Source organism: Mauremys reevesii, linkage group 12 (assembly GCF_016161935.1).
Source record: "Mauremys reevesii isolate NIE-2019 linkage group 12, ASM1616193v1, whole genome shotgun sequence".
In the NCBI taxonomy this organism is placed as follows: Eukaryota; Metazoa; Chordata; order Testudines; family Geoemydidae; genus Mauremys; species Mauremys reevesii.
The window spans coordinates 27,235,666-27,249,345 of record NC_052634.1 but is presented as its reverse complement, the minus strand read 5'-3'; the positions used below and the strand labels follow the sequence as shown (position 1 = coordinate 27,249,345).

Sequence of the window (13,680 nt, the reverse complement as noted above, 5' to 3'; positions counted from 1 at the left end):
TGTGTGTGGACCGGGGTGCAGGCTCTGGGAGGGAGTTTGCGGGGAGGAGGGGGTATGTGGGGAGGGGATGGTGGTGCAGGCTCTCGGAGGGAGTCAGGGGTATGGCGCTTACCTGGGGCTCCAAGGCGGGGTGGGCTGGGGGGCCGCCATGTTCTGCTGCCCCCAGGCATCACCCCTGCAGTGTCCCATTGGCTGCAGGGGCTCGGGGTGGGGGCAGCGCACAGAGGCAGCGACCCACCCCGCCCTGCCATGGGGAGGGGCCGGCAGCCACTGGAGCGAGCAGGCAGATGCTGCTCAGCTCCACTGCACTGATGGGGCCTTTGGGGGGGAGCACCTGGGGGCAGCCGGTGGGGCCAAGGGAGTGACCCAGTCCCAAAACTGCTGGAGCCCCACGGGCGAGACCTGGGAACCAGGACTGCCAGCCAGACAAACACCTTTAAGAGGAGGTGTCCCTCTCCCTGTCAAAAACTGATCTTCCTCCTTCAGTTCAGTGACAGCCTGAATCGTTCCTTATCCCGCCAGAGCCAGAGGACTGAAACAGCAACATCAAACCCCTGTGTAGCTCGCAGGAATGGACACAAACACTCCCTGGTATCTGAGGGGATGTTCAGCTTTCCCCTTGGTCAACTACAAGGCTAAAGGGAAAGGAGGTGGTGCCAGATATAAAGAGTGAAACACGACACATCATAGTTATGCCCATGGTGGCTGCAAAATCTTTTATGTACTTCTTCTTATCAGCAGTGTATTGTTTTCTCTGGAGCCTAGGCCTTGACCAAGTAATTTGTACTTTGCTAAAATAATCGACTGCCCCTGGTGAAGACAATGGACTTGACACCCACTGGGGTGTCCCTACACAGGTACAAGTACTAACAACAGTGGCTGCCTTTTAGCCATAGATTTTAAACAGGGCAAATTGAAACAAACCCCTGTTAAATCATTTCTCAGCCCGAGTCCTTCACCCACATTCCCTAGAGCATTGGGCCACCGTGTGGACATTTCATTTCTGACCTCAGTTTCACACAGAGACAAAATTTCCTTTGCACAGATCCATAAACAGCAAAACCTCCCTGTGTCTCTGGTCTGAGCCAGGGCATTCGATGCCAGTGAACCTTTTTCTCCTGCAATGACGACGGTCAGACAGAGGGGTCATGGCACCTGCATCCCTGCCAGGGAGATATTGGCTCCGCTCTTTCTTTCTGCTGCTGTTGTTAGTCCATGAAACATCAAGGGTGGAATGCAAGGCTGAGTTCACGCGCCAGCCCTCTGAAAAATTTCAGTGCCCCAGAGAAATCCTGACCCCTACTATTGGAACGATGTGCTGGAGATTTGACTAGGAAAGGGACTGTCTGAATTGTCAGAGTGGGGAATGAACAACAATCTACAGCAATGTCGTTCACACAAACACACTCTCATGCTGCTCCAGCCGGAAGGGAAATGGGCAGGAATTCTCGCTGTTCAGCCAAGGACACACTTACACTGATGCAGCCATGAGTGTGCTGGGGAAGCTGGTCTGAGCAAACAATTTGAAGTGACAATTCAGTGAGAACAAAATCATCATGCAGTGAAATGGATGCATGTCAAGTAGTTGTGGCCGAGTGGTTAAGGCGATGGACTAGAAGTCCATTGGGGTCTCCCTGCGCAGGTCCGAATCCTGCCAACTACGCAAGCGCTGTTGTTGTTGTTATTATTGTAGTCTTAGTGCCTGAGCATCCATAGTGCGAACTGGAGATAAATCTAGTTTCACTCTGTCTACACTTAAAACGCGGCTGTGGCACTGCTATAGCACTTTGGAGTAGACAGTGACTGGAGGGATTTTCCCATCCCTGTAATACCTGCATGGACACAACAATTCTTCCTTTTCCTTAGCACTATCTAACCCGGGCTTAGGTCACCTTAACTATATGGGTTTGTGGGGGGGTCACACCCTGGAAGACATCGCTTTGCCAGTTCAGTGCCCAGCGTACACCAGCCCTTAGATCCCTCTTGGTATTTCAATGCAGGCACTGACCTGTGAGAGGAAAACATCAGCTCATAAACACAGAGACTGAATTTCCCACATTTAATCTCGCTGCACTTTCCAGAAAGTCACAAAATTCAATTCATTCTTGCTAGGACAGAGAAAAAATAAGTGATACTTAGTTTTTGGCTTGATTAAATAAAATTAAGTGTTTAATTAATATAGTAAAAATCTGTACTGATTCCTCTAACTAACACCATAGCGTGAAATAGGAACAGAGACAAATCTTGTCAGTGACGACTAATTTCACAAATGATCTTCCCATTATTAATTTCCACATTGCCCCTATTGGAGGTCTGGGCATCTCCAGTGTCATTGCTCTGCGTTCACCTTCCCCTAGAATTGTTCTCGGACATTCGACTTCCTCTGCAGCATGGGGCACGGGGTCACTTGCTGGAGGATTCCCTGCACCTTGAGGTCTTTAAGCCACAATTTGAGGACTTCAATAACTCAGACATAAGTTAGGGGTTTGTTACAGGAGTGGGTGAGTGAGATTCTGTGGCCTGCATTGTGCAGGAGGTCAGACTAGATGATCATAATGGTCCCTTCTGACCTTAAGTCTATGAATCTATGAATCTAGTCCCAAATTTGGAAAACTGTGCAGTTCAGAATGAGAATAGTGATCCCGTCTCCTTCCTGCACCTGCTCTACATTGCTCCACAGCAGCTTCTCTACCTGCAGAGTCACCCCAGCACTGTAGTTCAGCCGCCCAGGGTTCAGCAGGGGCCTCTGGCAAGGACAGTGGGTGCAGCTAACAGCCCAGTGTGCCTGGCCCTGAGGCAGCTGTAAAAAAGCAACACTCCCCCCAGAAGTACAGAGACTGAATTCCTTAACTTTAACATCATGACCCCCTGTAGAAAGCCACACGTGTCAGTTGTAGTTTCACAGGGAGATGCAAAAATCAAGTGACCAATTTTTAAGTTGAGTAAATAAAGTTGAGGAGATAGTTATTAACCTCACAAAAATATACTAAAGATCCCTCAACATAACACCTGAAGGTGAAATATGAACAGAGACAAATCTTGTCAGCAAAGGCTCATTTCCCAAACGATCCTCAAAATGTTACTAATTCCCACCCCTCGTCCACAGGAGCTCTGTGCAGTGTAACTGTTCTGCAGGCAGCTTCCCATTAAATGCTGTTGTGGGACATTCCCAGGCCTGGAAATGTACCAACGACAGAATTTGAAGAGCAAACCTGGCTCCCCGCACCAGGCGGGATTTGAGTGTTTTGTCCCTGTCACTTAGTCTGTGTCAATAGTACAGACCCCAGGTGTCCTGGAACCACCGGTTCTAAAAAGGCTTCTAAATTTAACAACCGGTTCTTGTGAATGGGTGTGAACTGGCTGGAGCTCACCACTGGCTGTAAGTTGGGGGAATCAGCCATCACCTGCATGAAGCCACACATAGGGAATTGCTCAACCTTTTTTGGAAAGACACATGGTGCTGGGCCCCCCATCCAACTGAAGTCTTCAGTGTCACAGTGACCCAAGGTGTGTGCACAGAATGGGGATGGTGTATGTGTGGGTGGGTGGATGGATGGATGAATTGATTTCTGCATGTGTTTGTGTGGTTTCTGCAAGGGTTTTGTGTGTGTGTGGGGGTGTTATTACAGCTCTGGGGGTTGTGTTTGTGGCTTTGCAAATGTGTGTGTGTTCATGTGGCTGGATTTGTGCATGTGTTTGCATCTGTTAGTAGTTGTGTTGATGTTGGCTGGATTTATGTGGGTGTTTGTGTATATTAGCAATTGTGTGTGTGTGTGGCTGGATTCATGCATGTGTTCGTGTATGTTTGCAATTGTGTGTGTGTGTGTGTGTGTGTGCATGCTCAGCTGCCCTCTGCCAGTGCAACAACCGTTTCTCTATATGTCACAGCCCCCATACCGTCGACCCTGGTGGTGATTTCCCCATCTTACAAGGGCTGGCTGGCCTGACACTTAACCCCTCTGTGAAGTGTGGCGGGGGCTGCAGCTCACCCCCTGTGGGGCAGAAGGGCCCAGGTGCGGGGCGCTGGGCTCCGATGCACCTGGAGAGCAGCTCAGATGAGGTGGGGCAGGGCATGTGGTGTCCGTTCTGTGTTGCCTGGTGCTGGGCTGTTGCACAATCCCCAGCCACGCCGCACAGCGCATCCCGAGAGGGGGCAGGGGGCCAAGCAGATGATCCAGCACGAGGGGGGTGAGGATGTGTGGTTGGGGGGAGGAAAAGCCTTGGGCTGCACTGGGGGAGCGCAGAGCAGGGGTGACACCCCAGAAACCTGCAGCAAAGGGATGGACAGGTGGGATGGGTGGATAGAAGAGGCAGCGAGACTAAAATCTAAAAGGGGAGTGTGGGGTCTAGTGGTCAGAGCGGGGGCGGGGGGTTGGTGGTCAGAATTCCTGGGTTCTATCTCCAGCCCTGGGAGGGGAGTGGGGTCCAGTGGTTACAGTGTGTGTCAGGGGGAGAGCCAGGACTCCTGGGTTCTCTCCCTGGCTCTGACTCTCTCTTGTGCAATCCCTTGGCAGTTACCCAACTCACCAGCGTGTGGGAGCGAGGGGCTGGGGCCAGGTTGCGACATGGCCCAGAGTCCCGTACTGCCCCTTTGTTACCCAACCGGGGCAGGGTGGGGGATGGCCTGGGAGACCCGCTAAGAAAGGCGCTTCTGGTGGGTTTGTGTGTGGGTCACGCTGCCCCCTGCTGGATAGACCCCACTAGGTCAGAACCAGTCTCAGCCCGGGTCAGACCCTGGGAGCCCAGCCCCCTCTGTCGCCATGGCCATGTGTATTGGTCTCCTGGAAAGGTCCATTCTCATGGGTAGCTGTCCAGTGGCAGTGAGTTCCACAGGCCTCGGCACAGGCTGTGTGGGGCAGGAGGTCCTTGTGTTGGGAGCAGTGGGAGTGAACTGTGTGCGGTTGTGTCTCTGAGCACAATTGCGAATATTCTGGTGTGTGTGTGTGTGTGATTGTGAGTGTGGCTGGGGGTGTGATTGTTTCTCTTTGGGGGTTGGGCTAGCATGCCCCTCTCGGTGTGTTGTGTGTGAGTGTTCTTGGGACTGAGAGTCCCTTTGTGCGTCAATGTGTGTGTGTGTGTCACTTGCTGCAGGATACAAAATCCTGCAAAGCCACCACACATACACACACCCCCACACCCCCACACACAGAGCAGGGCTCAGCCCCACCAGCAGGGGGCAGCAGGGACACACATGTCTCTCCTGGGCCAGCTTGGACAATTTCCCATCACGACCCGGCACAGTGCTGGTGCCCCCACACGGGGGTGGGCAGTGACCGGGCCGGGGGGGGGGGGGCAGATGTGCTGGATTCAGAAGGACGCACTTTGGGAAAATCAGTCAAGGCCCTTAGCAGAGCTGGGACACCGACCCAGTGAGGGGAGTGGGGTCAAGTGGTCAGAGCAGGAGGGGGCTGGGCACCAGGACCCCTGGGTTCTACCCCTGGTCCTGGGAGTGGAGGGGATCTAGAGCAGGGGGACTGGGAGCCAGGACTCCTGGGTTCCACAGGGGAGACTGTTTTTTCTTGTGCTTCCCTCCCTAGAGATCCCAGCCCAGCCCCCTAGTGGAGAGTGAGTAGGAGCGGGGGAAGTTGCTCTCCCACTTCAGAAACATGAGTCAACCTCCCCTCCACCATGGGCTGTGACATCATGGACCCCTCCCTCCCCCAGGCAGACAGTAGAAGCCCCGCCCACCAGAGAAGAGGAGGGGTCTACTTGCACCCACAACAATCCCACTCATGGTTGCAAAAAACCCCCACATCCCCACAAACCACTGCTAGGACAGGATCTGCTGCTTTCTTTTCACCATGAGCTGCTCCCCGCCAGGCACCACACCCCATTCACACGCCTTTGGTCAATATGCAGCTCAGTGCCAATCACTGCCCCGAAGTGACTCCGGCGCAGGCACCCACAGCACGAACTCCCCACACCGGATTCTGTCCACACGCAGAGAATTCTCTCCGCCGGGCTCCTTCGGTTCCTCTCGCTGCTCTGCGTCCTGCCGCCAGACACTGCTCATCTGCATAGCCCCGCCCATGGACACGTGACACCTTCTGTCGTTTTGGTCTCAAGTGAATGAGTCGCCTGCAGAGAGTGAACACGTTAGCGTACGTCACAACCCCAGCACACGTCACAGCCGGCGGGCGGGGATTGTCTGTGAGCCCCGCGCTGGGGGCGGGGCTTCAGGGAGAGACCCAGCCCCATAGACAGCCTGGGGCAGGGAGCTATTGGGGGAAGGGATGAGGGGAGAAGGGGGGAGGGAGAGACCCAGCCCCATAGACCTGCAGGGGCAGGGGATCTTGGGGTCAGGAGGGGAGAAGGGGGGTTGGCAGAGACCCAGCCTGGGGTGCAGGGGAAATGGGGTGGGGTGGAGGGAGACATGTCGGGTGGGGGTGGGGTGTGTGAAATGTTGGTCCAGGGAAACTGAGTCACTCCCAGGACATCGTGTGCAGGGGAGAGCACAGGGGCAGGGAGAGAGCCCCAGCCCCACAGAGCCCCAGAGGGATTTTGGGGGCTGGGGCGGGGATGGAGGGGGGAGAGACCCAGCCCCATAGACCTCTAGAGGCAGCGGGATATGGGGGGGCAGGAGAGGGGATGGCAGAGGAGACACCCATCTCCATAGACCCCTAGAGGCAGGAAATGAGGGGAGAAGGGGGGAGGGAGGGATCCAGCCCTATAGACCTGTAGGGGCAGGGAGATATTGGGGGCAGGAGGGGAGAAGGGGGGTTGGCAGAGACCCAGCCCGGGGTGCAGGGGAAATGGGGTGGTTTGGAGGGAACTGGGGAGGAGAAGAGACACAGGGCAGGACACACCTTGGGACAGGGAAACTGACTCACTCCGAATACATGCGGAGCAGGGCAGGGCGGAGGCAGATCATGCTGGTCCCAGGGTAATTTCAGGGGGTTCTGATTCCCCACTCAGCCGGGGGGCTCCCCTCTGGGCTGAGGAGCCCTGGGGTGGGGCAGGTGCAGGGGCTGGGTGTGTGTGTGTGAGGCTGGGGGAGCTGCCTGGGCAGAGGGGCTGGAACCAGGGGCGGCTCCAGGCACCAGCACCCCAAGCGCGTGGTTGGGAGGCAAGCTGCAGGGGGCGGCTCTGCTGGTCACCGCGAGGGCAGCAGGCAGCCCAACCCCTCCCCCACTCTACCCCCCTCGCCCCACTACCCTCCCAGAGCTGGGGAGAGAACCCAGGAGTCCTGGCTCCCTGACTTGCCCCTCCCCCACTCTACCCCCCTAGCCCCACTCCCCTCCCAGAGCTGGGGAGAGAACTCAGGAGTCCTGGCTCCCTGACCTGCCCCTCCCCCACTCTACTCCCCTCGGCCTACTACCGTCCCAGAGCTGGGGAGAGAACCCAGGAGTCCTAGCCCTGCCCCTCCCCCACTCTACCCCCCTAACCCCCCTCCCCTCCCAGAGCTGGGGGGAAACCAGGAGTCCTGGCTCCCAGCCCCGCCCCCGAGTGGGGAGAGAGGAGGCCAGGGGAGAAGCAGGCGTGGGGGGTCGCTGGGGGCGCGGCGCTGTTGGTGGCACCAGGCATGACCCAGTGTTGACAGAGGGGTGGAAAATGACAGTGCCAATGAAGGCTCCCTGTATTAGGCCTCTGCTTGTCCGAACCGCGTCCATGTTTAGACTTTAATTAACCCCACAGGCTAGATGGAAAGAATGGAATGTGTGGCAACTAGTTATCAGTACCAGGAGGCAATTATACAGCCTGCTTGCACCTGGCTAAAGGGAGTGAAACAGAATGACCGGTCAAGAAAAGTTACTAACGAGATAATATGTTTTTTGCCAAGTATGATCTAACCTGTTTAGAGTAATTGCTGCTTCATAATGTATTTGCTGTATGGGAACTGAAAAGGAGGGAGAAGAGGGGGGGGAGGGGGGAGCTGGGCATTGGGGGTAATAGACATGCTTAGCTAAGATCATGTATAAAGACAGAGAGCTGCTTGTATGAGGTGTGCTTGATCTGAGGTGTGTTCCTCCAAGCATCCTGCGCTTTGAGATCTCAAATAAACCTTTTTTTTGCTTCTCCACCCTGGTGTGTCTAATTGGAGCGAGGCACTCCGGGCAACGAATCACTGTTTGCTGTAGCCTCAGGCCTTGTGCCGGCAACAGTTTTGGCGTCCCTGGGTGGGCTTGAGGCTAAATTTAGCCTTGCCGGACCCTCCTGGAGGTCGACGGATTGCGGCGACGACCGATGCCTAGCGCGCACCGGTGACTTCATCGGGGGCCTCGGCGGAGACGCGGTGTGGTCGACCCCGGAGGGCACTACGGTGCAACGCGCTCAGATAGTGGAGAAGCAGCTGCGGGCGACGGTGGGGAACCGGTCTCGTGAATAAGGTAGGAACAGTCCAGTGCTGTTAACCTTTTGTTTGCCTGTTAAGACCTGGGGACGCCCAGTGTCTTCCCATAGGTATGGGGCAGGGACAGAGTACAGGCAGGTACGGTGTACACCCTTAGAATGCATTCTGATGAATTGGAAAGTGTTTGAAAAAGATCCATTGACTAAAAGTAAACTGAAAAGATTCTGTACAGTAAACTGGCCTCAGTATCAGCTAGAGGGCCAGGAAAGGTGGCCACCGGAGGGATCACTTAATTACAACACGATCCTTCAATTAGCTTTGTTTTGTCAGCGAATGAATAAGTGGAATGAATTTATGTATGCACAGTTGTTTATGTTGTTGAGAGATAGGTCAGATCTGTTGCAAGAGTGTAATCTGACTCCGACAGGCTCGGCAGTCACTGTTGTTAGTTACCGAACCCCTCCCGGTTGTAATGGCAGAGTCGGTGTCCCCTTCGGCTCCTACACCCCCACCGTATAAAGACCAGGTGCCTCAGGTTTCAGAGATTGCTCCTTCAGTGGGATTTTATCCGTTGATTACTGAGACTGTGGTGGCTCGCCCGGGAGCAGAGGGGCGCCGGGCCACTACTATGCTAGTTTACTCACATGTGCCTTTTAACCCAGTGGACCTAGCAGCCTTTAAGGCACAGGCAGGGGAATTCTCCACGAATCCCAGCAAGTTTATTTCGGTTTTGAGGATGTTTTGCCAGTCACAAGCCTGACTGGGATGACTGTAATATCCTTATGAGGACCCTGTTGTCTGCAGTAGAGAAAAGGAGGATTTGATGGGCATGTCTGTGGCACAGATTTTGGAAACTGCAAACAAGGTTTACAGCCTTAGAGAGGGAGAGAAGGAAAAAAGGCAAGTGAAGATGATGGTTGCAGCAGTACAGGCCAGTGACAAGAGGAAGTTTCAGGAAGGAGGTGGAAGGGGCCGGGGGATGAGAGGTCGTGGACGTGGGCGCCCTGGCTCACAGGAGAGGCGTTTGGGTCGCAATCAGTGTGCCATATGCCGGAAGGAGGGACACTGGAAAAATGAGTGCCCCGAGAGGGAAGATACCCCTATGATGGCAGCAGAGAATCGAGACTAGGGGTGTCAGGGGAGACGGACTATCCTGCCCCCGGAACCCCGAGTAAAAATGCGGGTGGGAAATTCTGAAATAGACTTTTTAGTAGACTCTGGAGCAGCTCGAACCGCTGTAAATCAACCCCTCCAGCTGCCCGTGGCAGATTCCCTCACTGTGGTCGGCGCTACAGGAAAAGGAATCAAATGTCCAGTGTATGCCCCAGCAGAATGTGCTTTGGGAGACAGAACTCTCTCCCACAAGCTGGTTTACCTCCCCGACTGCCCAACGCCTCTACTGGGACGGGATCTGCTTTGTCGCTTAGGTGCCACCCTGCACTTCACCCAAGATGAAATCACTCTCACCCTGCCCCCAGAGAATGCCTGGATAATGACTCTTGCAGTTGAGCCCTCAGCCATGCAAGCCCCAGAGTGGAGCCAGTGGGAGGACCAGGTTTTCCTCTAGTATGGGCATCGGGGGTCCCAGGCAAGGCAGTACATCACCCCCATTAAGGTTCAGCTCCTGCCAGGAAAAGGTCCGGTGCGGATCAAGCAGTATCCGATCAAGAGGGAGGCCAGAGAAGGGCTGCAGGAAACTATAAATCAGTTTCTGAAGTACAGGGTACTGCGAGAATGTCAGTCAGCCTGGAACACCCCCATCCTGCCTGTTCGAAAGCCCAATGGCACCTATCGGCTGGTCCAGGACCTGAGGGCAGTTAATGAACGGGTTAAGACTCTGCACCCCCTTGTTCCAAATCCATATACACTGTTGGCATCTATAGGAGGGCAGTACACCCACTTTTCGGTCCTAGACCTGAAAGATGCTTTCTTCACAATTCCGGTCGACACACAATCTCAGGAGATTTTCTCCTTCGAGTGGGAAGACGACCGAAGGGTTAAAAGGCAGCTTTGCTGGACTGTGTTAGCCCAAGGATTTAAGAACTCCCCCACGCTGTTCGGCCAGGCTCTGGCCAAAGACCTGGAGGAGTGGAATACTCCGGATGGGATTCTCCTCCTGCAGTATGTTGACGACCTGTTAATAGGGGCGGTGGGATTAACCCCTTGCCTCCACGCCACTGTGAGCCTCCTGAACTTTGTTGGACTCAGAGGATACCGGGCAGCTCAGAGCAAGGCTCAAATTGCCCTCTCAGAAGTACAGTACTTAGGATTTTACATAAGACAGGGGGAGAGACAGCTTTCAAATGAAAGGAAGGAAGCAATCTGTCAGATTCCTGTCCCAAGCAATCGTAAACAGCTCAGGGCTTTTCTGGGCATGGCAGGCTTTTGCAGAATATGGATCCCAGAGTTTGGACTGTGGGCTAAGCCCTTGTATGAATGTGTTAAGGGAATGGATCACGACACCTTTCACTGGTCCTCAGAAGATGACAAGGCATTTAAAGTATTAAAGAGAAAGCTAATGGAAGCCCCGGCACTCGGCCTGCCTGACCTTTCTAAGCCGTTTCAACTGTATGTGCATGAAAGAAAAGGAGTAGCCCTGGGAGTGCTTACTCAATTATTAGGCACTTGGAAACGTCCTGTGGCATATTTCTCTAAACAACTGGATCAAGTTGCCAAGGGGTGGCCAGCTTGCCTGCGAGCTGTCGCGGCAACTGCCCTAGTGCTTGGTGAAGCAGAGAAACTGACTTTGGGGGGGACTGTGCAGGTGTATACCCCTCATATGGTTCAAGCCCTGCTGGACACTAAGGGTGGTCTCTGGCTCACGCAGGCTCGGGTAGCTCGGTACCAGGCTAAACTCCTAGAAAATCCTGAAGTTACCCTGCAGACCTGCCCCTCCCTCAACCCAGCCACTATGTTACCAGAAACAGAGGAGCAAGAACATGACTGTTTAGAAATCATAGATGCCAAGTACTCGCTGAGTGTTTAGTCTGTCAAAAGAACAACCCTCGACCAGGAGTGTCAGTGCCACCAGCCACTCTGGAACCTACCCCAGGGCCAGGATTGGTGTGGCAAGTAGACTTCACTGAGTTCCCCCGAACCCAAGGGTTCAGGTACCTCCTTGTCATGGTGGATCGATTCAGCGGATGGCCTGAAGCCTTCCCATGCCGAAACAACACTGCCAGAACAGTGGCTCTCAAGTTTGTCAAGGAGATCATTCCTCGCTTTGGACTCCCCCAGTGGATGGAATCTGACAATGGAACACACTTCACATCGCAACTCATTCAGGGGATTTCGGATGTTCTACAGATCACCTGGAAGCTCCACACTCCATGGCGACCACAGGCCAGTGGAGTAGTGGAACGTACTAATCAGACACTCAAGCGGCATCTCTCAAAGGTCTGCCAAGAGGCTTCTCTTCGGTGGCCTGATGCCTTACCCCTTGTTTTGCTCCGAGTTCGTGCTCTCCCAAAGGGCAGGTTAGGGCTTAGTCCCTTCGAGATTATGTTTGGGAGGGCATGGCCTATGAATGGTACACCGGTTCTGTTAGGGGAGTGGGAGGTAGGCTGCGGTTTCTTATCTCAGTACATGTGCTCTCTGTCTGCTGTTCTCTGTTCTCTCCACAGGTATACCAAAGATTTGCAGCCTCTCCCGCTGGATGCCCCTGTCCACTCCCTGCAGCCTGGTGACTCCGTTCTCGTTCGTACCTGGAAGGACGAGCCTCTCCAAGAGAAGTGGAAGGGACCTCACACCGTCCTGCTGATCACCCACACAGCAGCAAAGGTTGAGGGATACAAGAACTGGATCCACCACTCTCGTCTGAAAGCAGTGCCAGCTCCTGAACGGTGGACCGTCCAACCTGCGGAGAAGACTGCCAACGACGATCTGGGACTTAAGCTGTTATTCAGGCGACAGTAAGGCCTGCTGGGAATGCCCTGTGACCCCTTTGGACAGTTACAGTGCACTCCCCGTGAACACTCTGAGCGTTGGCTGTGTTTATTTTCACAGGGCCAGCCTAAACTGTGGGCCTGGTCCCTTTTGTTTTTAATCTGCTTGTTGTTAGTGGTAGTAATTTTGTGGGTATTTGGGGAATTGTAATTGTTAGGCCTTAGGATCACTTGCCCAGTATGGATCCAGGCCTAGGGTTTACCACAATGTTACTCTTTGCTATGGGAACACTCCTCTCGTTAACTCCCGTTTCTCCCCAGGCACATGCGGGATGGAGGGGAATCCCTAACAAATTAGAGTCAAATACGTATGAGAACCTGAAGATCAGTTTTGCCCAAGAGTTTAATCTCTCTAACTGCTCCTCCGTAAACTTTGTACCCCCCGTGCCCCGAAGGTCCCTATGTACCCTCTCATTGACAGCCCCAGCTCCATAGAACTCAATTATGTTTTGTCCACAGTATATGAGAACACTCAGCCAAAGGTTTGTTGAGTATTCTCAAAGGAGGGAATTGTTGGTGGCACCAGGCATGGCCCAGTGTTGACAGAGGGGTGGAAAATGACAGTGCCAATGAAGGCTCCCTGTATTAGGCCTCTGCTTGTCCGAACCGCTTCTATGTTTAGACTTTAATTAACCCCACAGGCTAGATGGAAAGAATGGAATGTGTGGCAACTAGTTATCAGTACCAGGAGGCAATTATACAGCCTGCTTGCACCTGGCTAAAGGGAGTGAAACAGAATGACCGGTCAAGAAAAGTTACTAACGAGATAATATGTTTTTTGCCAAGTATGATCTAACCTGTTTAGAGTAATTGCTACGTTATAATGTATTTGCTGTATGGGAACTGAAAAGGAGGGAGAAGAGGGGGGGGGGGGGGAGCTGGGCATTGGGGGTAATAGACATGCTTAGCTAAGATCATGTATAAAGACAGAGAGCTGCTTGTCTGGGGTGTGCTTGATCTGAGGTGTGTACCTCCAAGCATCCTGCGCTTTGAGATCTCAAATAAACCTTTTTTTGCTTCTCCACCCTGGTGTGTCTAATTGGAGCGAGGCACTCCGGGCAACGAATCGCTGTTTGCTGTAGCCTCAGGCCTTGTGCCGGCAACACACCCAACAAAATTAATTATACAGCAGACAGAAACAATCACAGAACCAGACAGAGACCATGCAAATAAACATACAAAACAATACAGAAGGGAGGATTTCACAACTACATCTATACAGACAAGGGTTTTTCAGCTGTGTCTATTGATAAGTGAGTTCTTGCCAGACAGGGTGCTACCAAACTAAGTTTCCCTTTCTCTGGAGGTGATGGAATATCAGGGCAGGATTGTATTCCTAACAGCCCAATAGCACCTTAGTTCAATGTGACTAGTTGGGAATGTGAGGATGTGACCATACACTTCCCACCTTATGGCTGCCTTTGCTGCTTAGCCGAAGAACCAGGC

The 13,680-nt window shown here is 53.5% G+C and overlaps 1 non-coding gene across 1 annotated transcript; it reads left to right on the top strand.

Annotated features, from left to right (window-relative positions):
- The first annotated feature begins 1,581 nt into the window (after positions 1 to 1,581).
- On the top strand, positions 1,582 to 1,663 carry TRNAS-AGA. The gene has a single exon. It is a non-coding gene; the product is annotated as a tRNA-Ser (tRNA).
- Positions 1,664 to 13,680: the final 12,017 nt, after the last annotated feature.